This window comes from Bidens hawaiensis, unplaced genomic scaffold (genome assembly GCF_021521415.1).
Source record: "Bidens hawaiensis isolate Kalapana, Puna unplaced genomic scaffold, B.hawaiensis_p1.1 tig00045235_1, whole genome shotgun sequence".
In the NCBI taxonomy this organism is placed as follows: domain Eukaryota; kingdom Viridiplantae; phylum Streptophyta; class Magnoliopsida; order Asterales; family Asteraceae; genus Bidens; species Bidens hawaiensis.
Genome location: NW_027498026.1, coordinates 23526 through 36584, shown reverse-complemented (window position 1 = coordinate 36584; position 13059 = coordinate 23526).

Below are 13059 nucleotides of genomic sequence, written 5' to 3'. Positions count from 1 at the left end.
CCAAGAAATGGGCTGAACAAGTGAAAGAGGATTTAAAAAAGAACCCTATTGGTAACTGGCCAGAAAGAAAATTTGAAAAGACTTATCAAAGAAGAAAAGGAACGTCTGTACAAAGTCCTATCAGGGCTACACCTTTGCAAAGTCTAAAACCTGGTGAACATATACAAGGTGTCCCTGATGTAACAACTAGAGATGAAGGAGATCATCCAGCTCCCGATGAACCAAAGATAGATGCTATGAATGAGCTGACAGAAGAAGAAGATGACTCTGAGAACTCTGATGATGATAATGATGATAATCCTGATAAGGATGAAGGGAGAGTTGGTACAAGCACCAATGTTATGTCCCCACAAGTTGAGATGACTAATATACACAGGGCAAACATTGAAATAGGTTTGGAAGAAGCCAAAAGGCTGATTGAGAAGAAGAACAAAGAGACCAAGAAGCACAAAGATTATCTGAGAAAACATGGCTACTCTGAGAAAGATTTAGAACATTTCTCTGTTAACCAACTGGAAGAGTTGTATATTAGTGAAAGAGAGAAAGTTGTGGAGAGATGTGTTAGAGAAAATGAGGAACTTGAACTGGAAGAATTAAAAAGAAAGTTTAATGGAATGTGTGGATATTTGTTGGAAAAAGGCATGAAGCCTGAAATTGTAAAGAACTTGGATAAAAAGACAGTTGTGGATCAGTATAACAGAAGGAAAAGAAAAGAAAAATCAACAAGGGTCCAAAGTGAAAGCTCAATTCAAACTGAAGTACCTGATGAGCCACCAAAGAAGAAAAGAAGAATTCAAACAATAAGGGAAAAAGAAAAGGAGAAAGTCAAAAATGTTGAAATCCCTATTGTCCAAGAAGAAGTGAAAGCTGAAACAGTAGATGAACCATTCATGCCTTGGGATAATGAGGAAATGATCAACATCCTAAAGAACATAATGATAAATAAGAGAGGGATGTCTGAAGAAGATTTTAATGTATTAGAAAAGGAGGATTTGAAAACTCTTTTCTACCTTCAGAAGGATGAGTGGGAGAAGGCTTTGAGAGAAGGAGAAAATCCCAGATATTATGCTGATGGCAGATTTGTACCTGCTGGACTGGCAAGAACTCCAGGAATGATAAAAATGTTAATTGAACTGGAGGCAGCAGGACATGACATTGTGGAGATAGCCAACCTTCCTACTGAGATGGTGGAAGCTATATATGTGAAAACCTTCAACTTGGGACCTCAAAAGCCCAAGAAATCAATTCCATTCAGACCTCCATTCCATCAAAGATTTACTAGAGGAAGAGGCCAAGGAGGAAGAGGAGAATCAAACAGCTCAGTACAACACAGAACAAGACCACAATCTGTTGTGGATCTACCCAGAGAGCTGTATTATGATTCAGTCACTGATTCCCTTAAAGTGATTATGGAGAGCAGGCTATTAAAAGAGATTGTGGTCAGAAGTGACTTCCGTGAGTAAAATGAAGATCAATTAAGAAGAATGGCCACACTTCACTTGTATGACTACAGAAACAGGGACAGATCAGCAGGAAGACAGATGAATGACTTATCAAAGTATCTACATGAAGAAGCTGATAAGGGATTCAATTTTTTAAAGGAAAAAAGAAGTTGGAGAATGATTCAACTTCACAGATCAAAAAGGTCAGAAAAGCTGAAGAAAATGGACAGGGCTGAACTGAACTACCAGATAAGAGTCCGAGATCAGAATCCACTGTCCAACATGGATACGTGTATAAGCTTGGGAAGAAGAATGAGAAGGCCAAAATATACAGTGCAAAAGAACGGTGTCATTACTGAAGTGGAATACAAAGAAGACACTGGTTACTATGTGCTGAGGAACTCTGATGGAAAAGCTTTGGCGACAATCAAAAAGGATGCAGATCTAACATGCTTACACAATGATGATCTTACAGATATAAGAGACTTGGTGATACCAGAAGGACACACTCACTACCAAGTGCTCAATATCTTCAGAGAAAGAGCTGCATCTGTAATCCAGCTGAGAAGACAAGCAGCCTACAATGAAAGAAGAAGACAAAATAGATAGAATAGGCTTTGCTATGTAATGTCTTCGGACAACTTTTGCTTATGTAATTTTTACTTATGTAATTTGATTATGAAATTTGACGTTTAATTTGATGTGTATTTTGCTAAGTGTAAGTAACCATAGAGTGTTTTGGGTCAGCTGAGGTGTTCCAATCTAGGGGGAGATTGTTGGGTCAAGAATTTGACCCAAATGAGGAGATTTGACCGAAAACGAAGAATATGGAAGATTGGAATCTTCTCAACCTCCTCAGAAACTGCTAAGTGTTGAATCCGAGCACACCTTGGACCTTCGAGTAATCTTTTAAGTGGATATCCGAGCAAGGTATGCTTTTTAGTGATTTCCGAGTAAGGATCATTGATTTGGCATATCCGAGTAAGGTTCACTTTGTCAAGCAGGGTTGTTCTTCAAGACCAAGTATTTTACTCTTCCGAGTAAGGTATGGTCAACCAAGTCCAAGAAGCCAAGTAGTTGGAAGACTGGGCAAGGTATTCTTTAATAATTATGGTCCGAGTATACTTGATGAGTTAATAGAATATCTGTAAGTTATTTCGAGTAAGGTTCTGCTCAAGTAAGGTATGTACTCCCAAGTACGCCTTATCAATAAGTTGTTCAACTGACAATGAGCCGAACAGGACCATTGCTCGTAAGTAGTTATCGGGCAAAGTCTGATAAATTCAAGAAGACTGAAGTCTACTCGGTGAATATTTTACTTGGTAAAATATTCTTTAAGTAAAGTCTACCCGGAAACTGATTCTCGAGTACACTTCTATGATTACCAAGTCTGAAGGAAGGCCGAGTACACTGCGTACTCGGAGACTAAAGATTAATGAAAAGCCTACCCGGAAGACTTGTTTTACACTTAGTTTTATTTTTGAATATGTAATTTGAATATGTATTATCGGATAGGGTTTCTAGAAGGAATGACAGCTGTCTTAGGTTGGCAGGCCTATAAATAGAATATTTAGGGCACGCCGCCAGAAAGAGACGGACACACAGAGACAGACAGAATACACACGACACATTAATTGAGAATATTTTGTGTGTGACGGCTGTCCTAGGATTCCTTATAAACCCTAAATCGATTACTCCTTTTGTATGACTAACATTATAAATGGAAATCTTTTGAGTGAATCCTGTGTGTGTGTCTTCTATCTTTGAATATCCATTGCAACCGTATGTTTGTTATTGATTCCGCCTTTAACAAACGGTCATCTTTCTAAATATAGTAACCCGTCATTAACTCTCTTGTCAACACGATTAATTTTGTGTGAGTTATGACATGATTGATTAAGATCCGAGCCGAATCGGCCATCATAAGTGGGACCTGACACACTTTATTTGAAGCATGCAATTCGTAATGAAATACAAATAATTTTACTCCCCCAATTTCGTTACAATTTTCTTTAATGAATGTGTCTTCAAATCAAGTGTGGGTTAAACAATCTTGACCATCCTTATCAAGATTGTAAAAAAATTAGAAATATTCATATGTTGGTTGACACTCAAAGTTATTAAATTCTTAAACGTGGTCAACACTTGTTCTTGAAAGCTCTTGATGAAGTCGTGAAATTTGATAAGGTTTGAATTCCATAAGCTTGTTGATAATTTGAGAAAAAATATAAAAATACCCCTGGGTATGTATCTTCTTCCGTAGAGAACAGCTTGGTCAAACGGTCAACGGCACCAAATATCTCAAAAGTTTCTTCAAAACATTGAACTGTTTCACAAATACAAACTTTCGGTTAGCACACACATTTCCCTTTACGAACACGCTAGAACATAGTCATGCTCATGAGAAGGAAGTGTGCTTGTGAGAACAGAGCGTCGGTGGATAAACGTGTGTCGTTGATGGACATGTATAAACGAGCTCGGTTCAGGATTGATCTACAACATGTATTCACTCTTGAATGATAATAATGGACGGATGTGAAGAGTTCGATTTGATTAACAATCAATAATAGGATGAACAATTGTAATCAAAACACAAAACATAGATGTAGAAGTAGAATTTCATTAACTGAATGATTTTCATCAAGAACACTTATACATACATTCGTAAATACATAATCATAAAGAAACGGCCACCTGGGGAGAGCTCTTCCCCGGGGGCAAACACTCAATACAAATATCTCACAATGCACATATGACCTAAACAAATGACCTAAATCATCTATTTATACTAGTCTTGTGTCTTGGTCTTTACTCCACCGCCACTTGGATAAGACCAAAGGAATAAGATATAATATAATATTTCACCCGACAAATGCTTCAATTACTCGTTATAATATCTTGTTGTCTTTATTTATTTTCTTATTACAAACGAGTAACGATTCGATGTGTCGGTCTAAAATATAATACCCAACAATCTCCCCCCTTAGACCGATGCCATCGAATCACTTTCACGATCACCTCGTAACCCGATGCCTTTCATAGAAATTCTCCTCCTCACAATAAGCGTCTCCCATTTTTCATTACAAATCATCTTCTCTTTATCTCTTTTGGATATAGTTGTATAGGCATAAGATCGAGGATTCAAACTTCAATGATGAACTATGAGTTAATCGGAAAACGCCAAAGGAAATAAACTCAAAATTTTCCTTAAAATGAGTCTTTCACTTGATTCAACCAAAATTTTCAATGAAATTCCATATAATTTTTCTCCCCCAATTTCATTGCAATGTCATAAACGAATGTGTCTTCAAATCAACTGAGGGTTAACATCTTCGATTCAAACAATCTTGACCATCCCTATCAAGAATTGTTGATAAATATTCAAAATAAATGAATTAAAAGATTCCTTTTGTGGTTGAAAGTTGACGTTTAACATGATTAACTCTTGAAATGATCTGAATAAATCAACTATCTTGTTCTTGTAAGCACCTTGTTGAAGTTGTGAAATTTTCGTGGTTTTTGCCCAATTTTTGCTTAAAAAGTCTTAAAAATGACCAAAATGCCCCTCGTTGACCCGACACAGTCAACGGCTTAGTTGACCAGAAAAAGTCACTTCCAAACGGTTACTCATACTTGGGAAAACATTTTTCATTAAGTACACACGGTCAAAAAGTCAACAGATAAGCAAGTATACATCATTTAGTTATCATGGCCCGTTTGACTTTTGAAAGTCAACTAGACATGATCTCATGCAAAGGACATGCTGGTGAATATGCCTTAACATTTTTCTTTACAAACCTTCACAAGACATGCTCGAGAATTTACACATGTGCTCGAGAGTAGACATGATATGCTCGTGGCCAATTTTATGTGCTCGAAGCCTTAATAATTTAATCCTTGTGCTTGGGGCTAGAAAACTTTGTGCACAAAACAAAACTTAAGTGTTCGGGGCTTCAAGAGATGCGCTCGAAGAAATTATCGATTATGTGCTCGGGGTTAAAGTGTGCTCGGATAATCAATACTTAACTTTTCTGCACATTAAAATCCAACTTTTCCAGCTGAAAAAAGACTAAGGTACCCCTGCCTTGCTTTAGCTCGGCAATAGAATTAGTTCGTTAACAGCTTCTTTTTTTAACAGTATCTTTCAGCAACATAATCAGCTCATTTACAACCCTTTTTTACAGCTTATTCAGCAATTTTAACAGCAATTTCATCAACAATTTCAGCAACAGAATCATCATTAACCAGCTTGTTAACAGCACGTTTAAATCAACAAATAATCAGCTCTTTAACGCCAATTTTTAACAGCAATTTCAGCGCGGAAAACAGCTTGTCTCAGCACTTAAACTGCTAGTTTCAGCAAAATCAGAAAGCTTTTGTTCGTTTAAGCAATTTTCAGCACTTAAACAGTGGGTTTCAGCACGTTTTGACAGCAGTTCAGCACCAAAATCATTTCGTTTCAGCGCGTTTATTAATAAGATCAGCCGAAACAGCAGCAAAACTCAGCAATATCAACAATAAAAACAGCAGCGAGTTGACAAAACTGCCCCTTTCAGCCCATATCAGTAGCAATAATGACTGAAATGTCGATGCAGCCCATGTTAATTACCATTCTGCTCCTGCACCAACAACCTTATAAAATATGTGCAGCAGTTGCGTATTAATTGTTGGCAGAAAATCTGATCTGTTAAGATTGCAGCAACAAAAAATGTCAACAACAAACAATCTGCCCCTACACATAGCTGCAAAATATACCAATTTGCCCCTAAAATAAAACTATGCAGCAGCCCGTAGAAATCAGATTTAGATCAACAAACTTTTATGCGAAACACCATATCAGTATCTTTTGTGACATGTAACAACGTTCGGTATTAACACAATGCATCAACTCTTAGACAAAACTGCAGCAGCTGCAAATAACCCAGAATACCCCTTGAAAAGATTATGCATTAGTAGCTTCAATTACAAGAACGCCCCTGCAATTTATCACCAATCTGCCCCTTCATCTGTTTGTGAATAGCTGCAATATTATCTACTCGTGAAGATCAAAATGCAACATCAAATATTCACATGTTAAGCCTCAAATCCTCGGAAACAAATTGCAACAATGATAATCAATTCTTGACATATCATCAACTATTCCGATATCTATCAGTGACTTGTTCTAGACTTGCTAAGTGCACTATCAGCTCAAAATTAATCAGATCAATATCATCAAAATACCCTTGCAGCCCTTAAACCACTCGAACAAGTAACAGATCAACAACAACGATTTGCGACTTTCAGCAACTGTTCCGAACACACAAACGTCATTTGTTCCACTGAAATTATCAGCGTCAGAACTTACAGAAATGCCCATGACTGCAGCTGCTCGGGACTTAAGCAAACTACTCGTGTAAAATCATAAACTGTTCAGCTTTTTTCTAATCAACTACTTGGGACTTAAGCAAACTACTCGTGTATTTCCCTTAATCCCTGATCGATATTTTCTCGAACACATAAAACAACAACTTGTTAACAATCAAAAAATGTTTGTGCATAGTAAATGGTGATGTAGCAACTCAACTCGATACTATAGGCTGTAGCAACTCGTGAACAGTAACACGAACCACTGTAGCAACCCTAAATTATCGTTTTCCCCCCAATCATAAACATACGAACCATAATTTCTAAGATATGAAATTAAACATTTGTAACTTGAATCTGAGCAATAAAAATCATTCAAATCATCTCGAAATTCTCATTCTATCATCAAACATTCATCAATTTCATCAAATAATCAGATTTAGAGCGAAACTGAACCTATAAATGTGAAATTGATGTTGAATCTCTGAACTAATCATCAACTCAAGCATCAATTCACAGAAATCATCTTTAAATCATCAAATTTCAACCAAATACTTGCAAAAATCCATGAAAACTTCAACAAACATCAAGTTTAACGTTCATGGCGGATTCAAGAGCGAATTGAGTCAAATTCAGCGGTTAGTCTAAACGATTCGGTAACCCACTCTAATACTAACTGTTAGAACCGAGCGCCGGTGCGGAAGCATGTGTCGTTGACGGACATGTATAAACGAGCTCGGTTCAGTATCGATCTACAATATGTATTTACTCTTGAATGATAATAATGGACGGATGTGAAGAGTTTGATTTGTTTGACAATCAATAATAGGATGAACAATTGTAATCAAAGCACAAAAGATAGATGTAGAAGTATGATTTCATTAACCGAATGATTTTCATCAATAGCACTTATAAATACATTCATACATACATAATCATAAAGAAACGGTCACCCGGGGAGAGCTTTTCCCCTGGGGCAAACTTTCAATACAAAATATCTCACGATGCACACATGACCTAAATCATCTATTTATACTAGTCTTGGTTTTTACTCCATCGCCACTTGGATAAGACCAAAGGAATAAGATAAAATATTATATTTCACCCGACAAATGCTTCAATTACTCGTTATAATATGTTGTTGTCTTTCTTTAATTTCATATTATAAACGAGTAACGATTCGATGCGTCGGTCTAAAAAATAATACCCAACAGTGCTCGAGAGTAAAAAGATGTGCATTGATTTGTCATGAAGGTTTTCTTTACTAGCACCAAGCATGCTCGTGAGCAAAAGTGTACTCGAGAGCAAAGGTGTGCTCGAGACACAAACTTGAGTTTTCTCTTCACAAACATAATTGTTCAAGATAAAACAAAGTATGCTCGAAACAAAGTGTGCTCAAGACCAAAAAGATAGTTTTTCTTGATAAGACAAGGATATGCTCGGGGTTTCACATAATGTGCTCGTATTTGATGTTCTCGATATATGATGTGCTCGAGATAAACCGTGCTCCAGCCAAACAAAAATGTGCTTGGGCTAAACACATCATGTGCTCGAAGAAATACTTAATTATTATAAATGCTCGAGTTCATAGTATCCTCGAGACATCAAAACTTCATTTTTGCATCCTCAGTTACTGATTTGCCCTAGCAGAACCTGCTTGAATATTCATTTTGCATCTGCTGCAACAAACTATAATGATATTGCCTCTAGTATATGTACATTCCTTACTTGTACCTTCTCCATATCAGCTTGTACTCGTGACAACTTTTGTCCATAAAATAATGTACAGTTTGAGCAGCACACTTATCAAAAACAACAACGAGCAGACAAAACCCCAATTTTTTCAGATCCAGAAACTAGTTTCTTAATCTGAAATAAATCATTGTAGCACCGTCCAAGTCATCTCAAAATCAGAAAAAAATAATCCATCATCATATTATTAACAACCTTTTCAGATCTGAAATTCATCACATGAACAGTTTTGCCCTAAAACGAGCCAAAAACACTGTTACATCAGATCTGGAATGGTATGACCAAATAAACATGAAATTGATGCTGAATCTCCGAGTCATCAACCCAAACATCAATCCATAAAATTTTCTCCAAATCATTAAATAATTTCAAAACCCCCAAAAATAATTTCAACGAACTTCATCGTTCAACGTCCATGGTGGATTCAAGAGCGAAATGAATCAGTTTCAGTGGTTAGTCTGAACGATTCGGTAACCCTGCTATGATACCAACTGACAAGACCCGAGCTCCGGTGCGGAAGCGTGAATAATAGGTATAAACGGTGGAGCTCGGATCCGGCTTAGGATCGAATCACACTCGTAATGACTCTTGAAGGATATTTGGACGGATGAGATGTATTGGGAGAGAGCCTGATTTGATTAACAATAATCAAAAAAATAGGATGAACACATATATGTAATCGAAACACAAACAAGATAAAACTGCCAGTATGATATTATAAGCCGAATGATTCTCATAAAGATGAACCACTCATACATACATTCATACATACACAAAAAATCGTCCACCCCCGTATATCTCATCTCGGGGAGGAGACTCTCTCATAGGAATAAAACCCTAGATCTCAATCAATACACAATACACTCAATCATAATAGACAAATGAATAAAAAAACATCTATTTGTACTAGTCTATCATGACTTGGTCTTCAAGACAATACAATATATTTTTTACCCACATATTAATTCGATGCGTCGGTCTAAAATATAAGACCCAAAAAAGCTTCAACAGTAGAAAGGATATACCAGATCAAGAACAGTACATGAATGAACAACTACTAAATCTGGACGGATATGTACCTATATATAGACATGACATGCTTCAACGGATAAGTCTTATCCGGCGGATATGACATATACGTCGTATAAGTACTTATACGTTTATCATTGTACATAAATGCCCATATTACAAATTTAAGCCTATTTTCAAATACAAAATACAAGATCCTAGCAATAGACATTATGTATCAACAGTTTGGTATCTTTACGTTATCAATTGCAACATCTTGATTACTACTGATTCTGCCTTTGGTAATCAATCATTGGGTCTTGACATTGGCTATATCGTAATTCTTCTTGTCAACATTAATTTGTGGGTTACGAGGTTGATAGTGATAATATCAATCCGGACAGTGAGTTACCTACACACATGTAAAATACCTCCATTTTGATTTATGTCGAAAGGTTAATAAAAACATTGTGCGTTGATTCTAAAAGTTGATGACCTCGAGTAAAATAAAATAAATAAAAATACAAGCACATTGCGCGTTGATTCCCCGGAAATGGCGCCATTTTGATTTGTGTCAAAAGGTTAATAAAAACATTGATAAAACTACCATTACTAGTGAGGGCAAGTAAGGTGTTGAATCCAAAGGGAATTAGTGGAAAGTGCTAATCAAATTTAATACTTTTAATTAATTATACTAGGGTGGACAAGCGATGTCAGGTGGTTTGAAAATTGATTTTGTTGTAAAATAGTTTGAGAAAAGTAACCAAACTCCAGGTTTAAGGTTGTGAAGCAACTAGACCAATTGATTAACTTATTTGGACAACTCGTTTGATTACACCTATAATCAAAACACCGTTTTCTTCATAAAATCATCATTATCTTCCGAGTAAACTGACAACTTTTGTTTCAAGCATACTTGAGCCCAACTGTGTTAGCAGTTTACTCGAACAAAGTTAATATTTGTTTATAAATTTATTTTTTATTGTTTTTGGCATCTTTCTAGCACATAACGATAAAAACGTTTAAAATTCACAGTAGTACAGAGGTGAGAATAAAAGTGGAACTTAGAAACCTTCCAAACACTTGTACCTCTCTCTACTATTGAATTAGTTTACTTGTGCCTTATACATAACCAATTGATCTTTCAATCCAACAATTTGTGTTCTACTTTTTCAATTCCAAGTAAGCATCATATTAGTGATTTCCCACACCTAATTGCTAGGTTTAGTGTTTCCACTTAATGATTTGCTCAGTTTGTTTTACATGTAGGTTTAAAATTGTCGAAGGACAAGTTCTTAAAGACAAACCTCTTCTTTGATTCTAAGATTATTTATGCTAAATGAAAAGACCTTGATGTATTACGATCGATACGACTTGAATTGTTATATACTCATTAACACAATGAGCGGAAATCATTACGAGATGAGATATCACAAGATTACTTTAAACGTTAATATCATCAACAAATTATCATTACAAAGGATATGACAAATTACAACTTCTAGTACATTAGAAATCTATCTCTAATTTGAACGAATATCACACTATATATATAGTGTAAATGGCGTATAACATATATGCTATATATGTAGTTATAGGTCTTTATATGTACATGTGCGCCCATTACATGTTTTACATATTTACTTATTTGTTTTACATAAAAATACAAGACCCTAGAACTAGACATTATGCTCTCACAAACTTCCCCTTGGATATTGCTAGGTCTTGATATTCTTGATCTTCAATCTTTCATACCAAACACATTGGATCTAACACTGTAGTAACATCATGCTACTTCTCACCTCTATGCAAATTAATCACAGCTTCCCTAGTAGATTCATTAAAGTACCACCATAAGAAATAATCATGAAAGTCTTGTTCCACTAGGTACAACAGTATCACTTTCAACGTATCAGGCCTTGGATATCATAGAGTCTTGACAAATTCATTAGTTTTGGGATCTATCTTGACTCTAGAAATGTGTAGCTTAGGCCTTTGCAATGTCCAACTTTGAAATCCACACTTCGACTGCCTCATAAAAAATCCCAAATTTCAATAATATGCCCTTTCTCAGGAGTGTACAACAACTTATTTTGTCATATGTCATACACATCAAACCATGGAAATGACTTCAACTCCCAACAAAATTTCAAAATATTATACCGCTAACAATCTTTTCACCGCAATTTTTATGATTTTTTTCAAATATGCAATATTGATACACTTACCAAGAGCAACATCTTTCTTTTTTTTATGTAGTAGATGACAGGCCAAGATATTCTTTCTCTGGCTCAATCTTACGCTCTTTAAACCGATCATACTTCTTTTTACTAGGCACTTCATCATCCACCACAGGTTTTCCCGATTCGTCAAACTCTTGACTAATCATATCAATCTCTTCATCAAACTCTGCAAATTCATAATGATCATGTGTAACATAATGAACAGGCTCTTTATCCAAAGCTTCTTCTAACACAAAATCTTCAACAAATATAAATTCTTATTTATCATCACATACAAAGCCCATCTCCTGTTCAAAATCAATGTTAAACTCTTCTACATTGAAATTTAGCAATCCATCTAAATCAGCTTGATCCATCACTATCTCCCCATCTTCAGGTTCATATACCACTCCTTTAGCTTGAAACAGAGCAGGAGGTTTAGTTGATATTTGATAAACATTATAAACTACCAAATCCTTCATATTTTTATCACCAAAACTTGGTTGTTGTGGTTGATCCTCATATGTATGACTTTTAGTAGTCACATCAACCTGTTCTTTATTAACTCCATAATTCACTAACACATCAGTTCCACCACCAGCATTAGTATCATCATCATCATCATCATCATCATCATCTAAATCATCATAATCACCATCAATATCAGGAGAATCTCCAAAACCAATTTTCCCCTCTTCGTCCTCTTCATCATCACCATCCTTAATAGCCAAGGGTACAGCATGTTCCTCTCTCCCCAAATCAACAGCATGTTCCTCAACATTCAATTCAGAAACAAATTTTCCAACTACAACTTCAGGTGCTACAATATTCTCCCCTTCAGTATCAAGTTAATCCACCTTATGAATTGATGAACTTGCCTGTTTCGCCATGTGCTTTTTTCCCATTGATCCTTTCTTTTTCTTAGATTTGACTTGCTCAAGTTCATAGGATTTATCAATATCATCAGCATACTTCTTTCATTTCTTCTGATTTTACAGCTCAAACATTGCACGAGGATTAGTGTATAACTTCCTCTTATTCTTCGTCTCAGATTCAATATCCTCATCATCTTGTTATGATGTTGCAGAGAATATCGTTTGCTCAACAGGTGCGACTTCAAGAGTAATTTCTTCTTCTTTCACAGTTTTCCACTTTTCCTCTTTAGTTTCTAAGAATCATCTACAAATTCTTCGTCAGTTTTAATAAACCACTGACTACCACCAATCGGCTAGAAATCAACCATCTTCTTGTTCTCATTCTCCTCAGCAGAGTCACTATGTCGTGTCTCC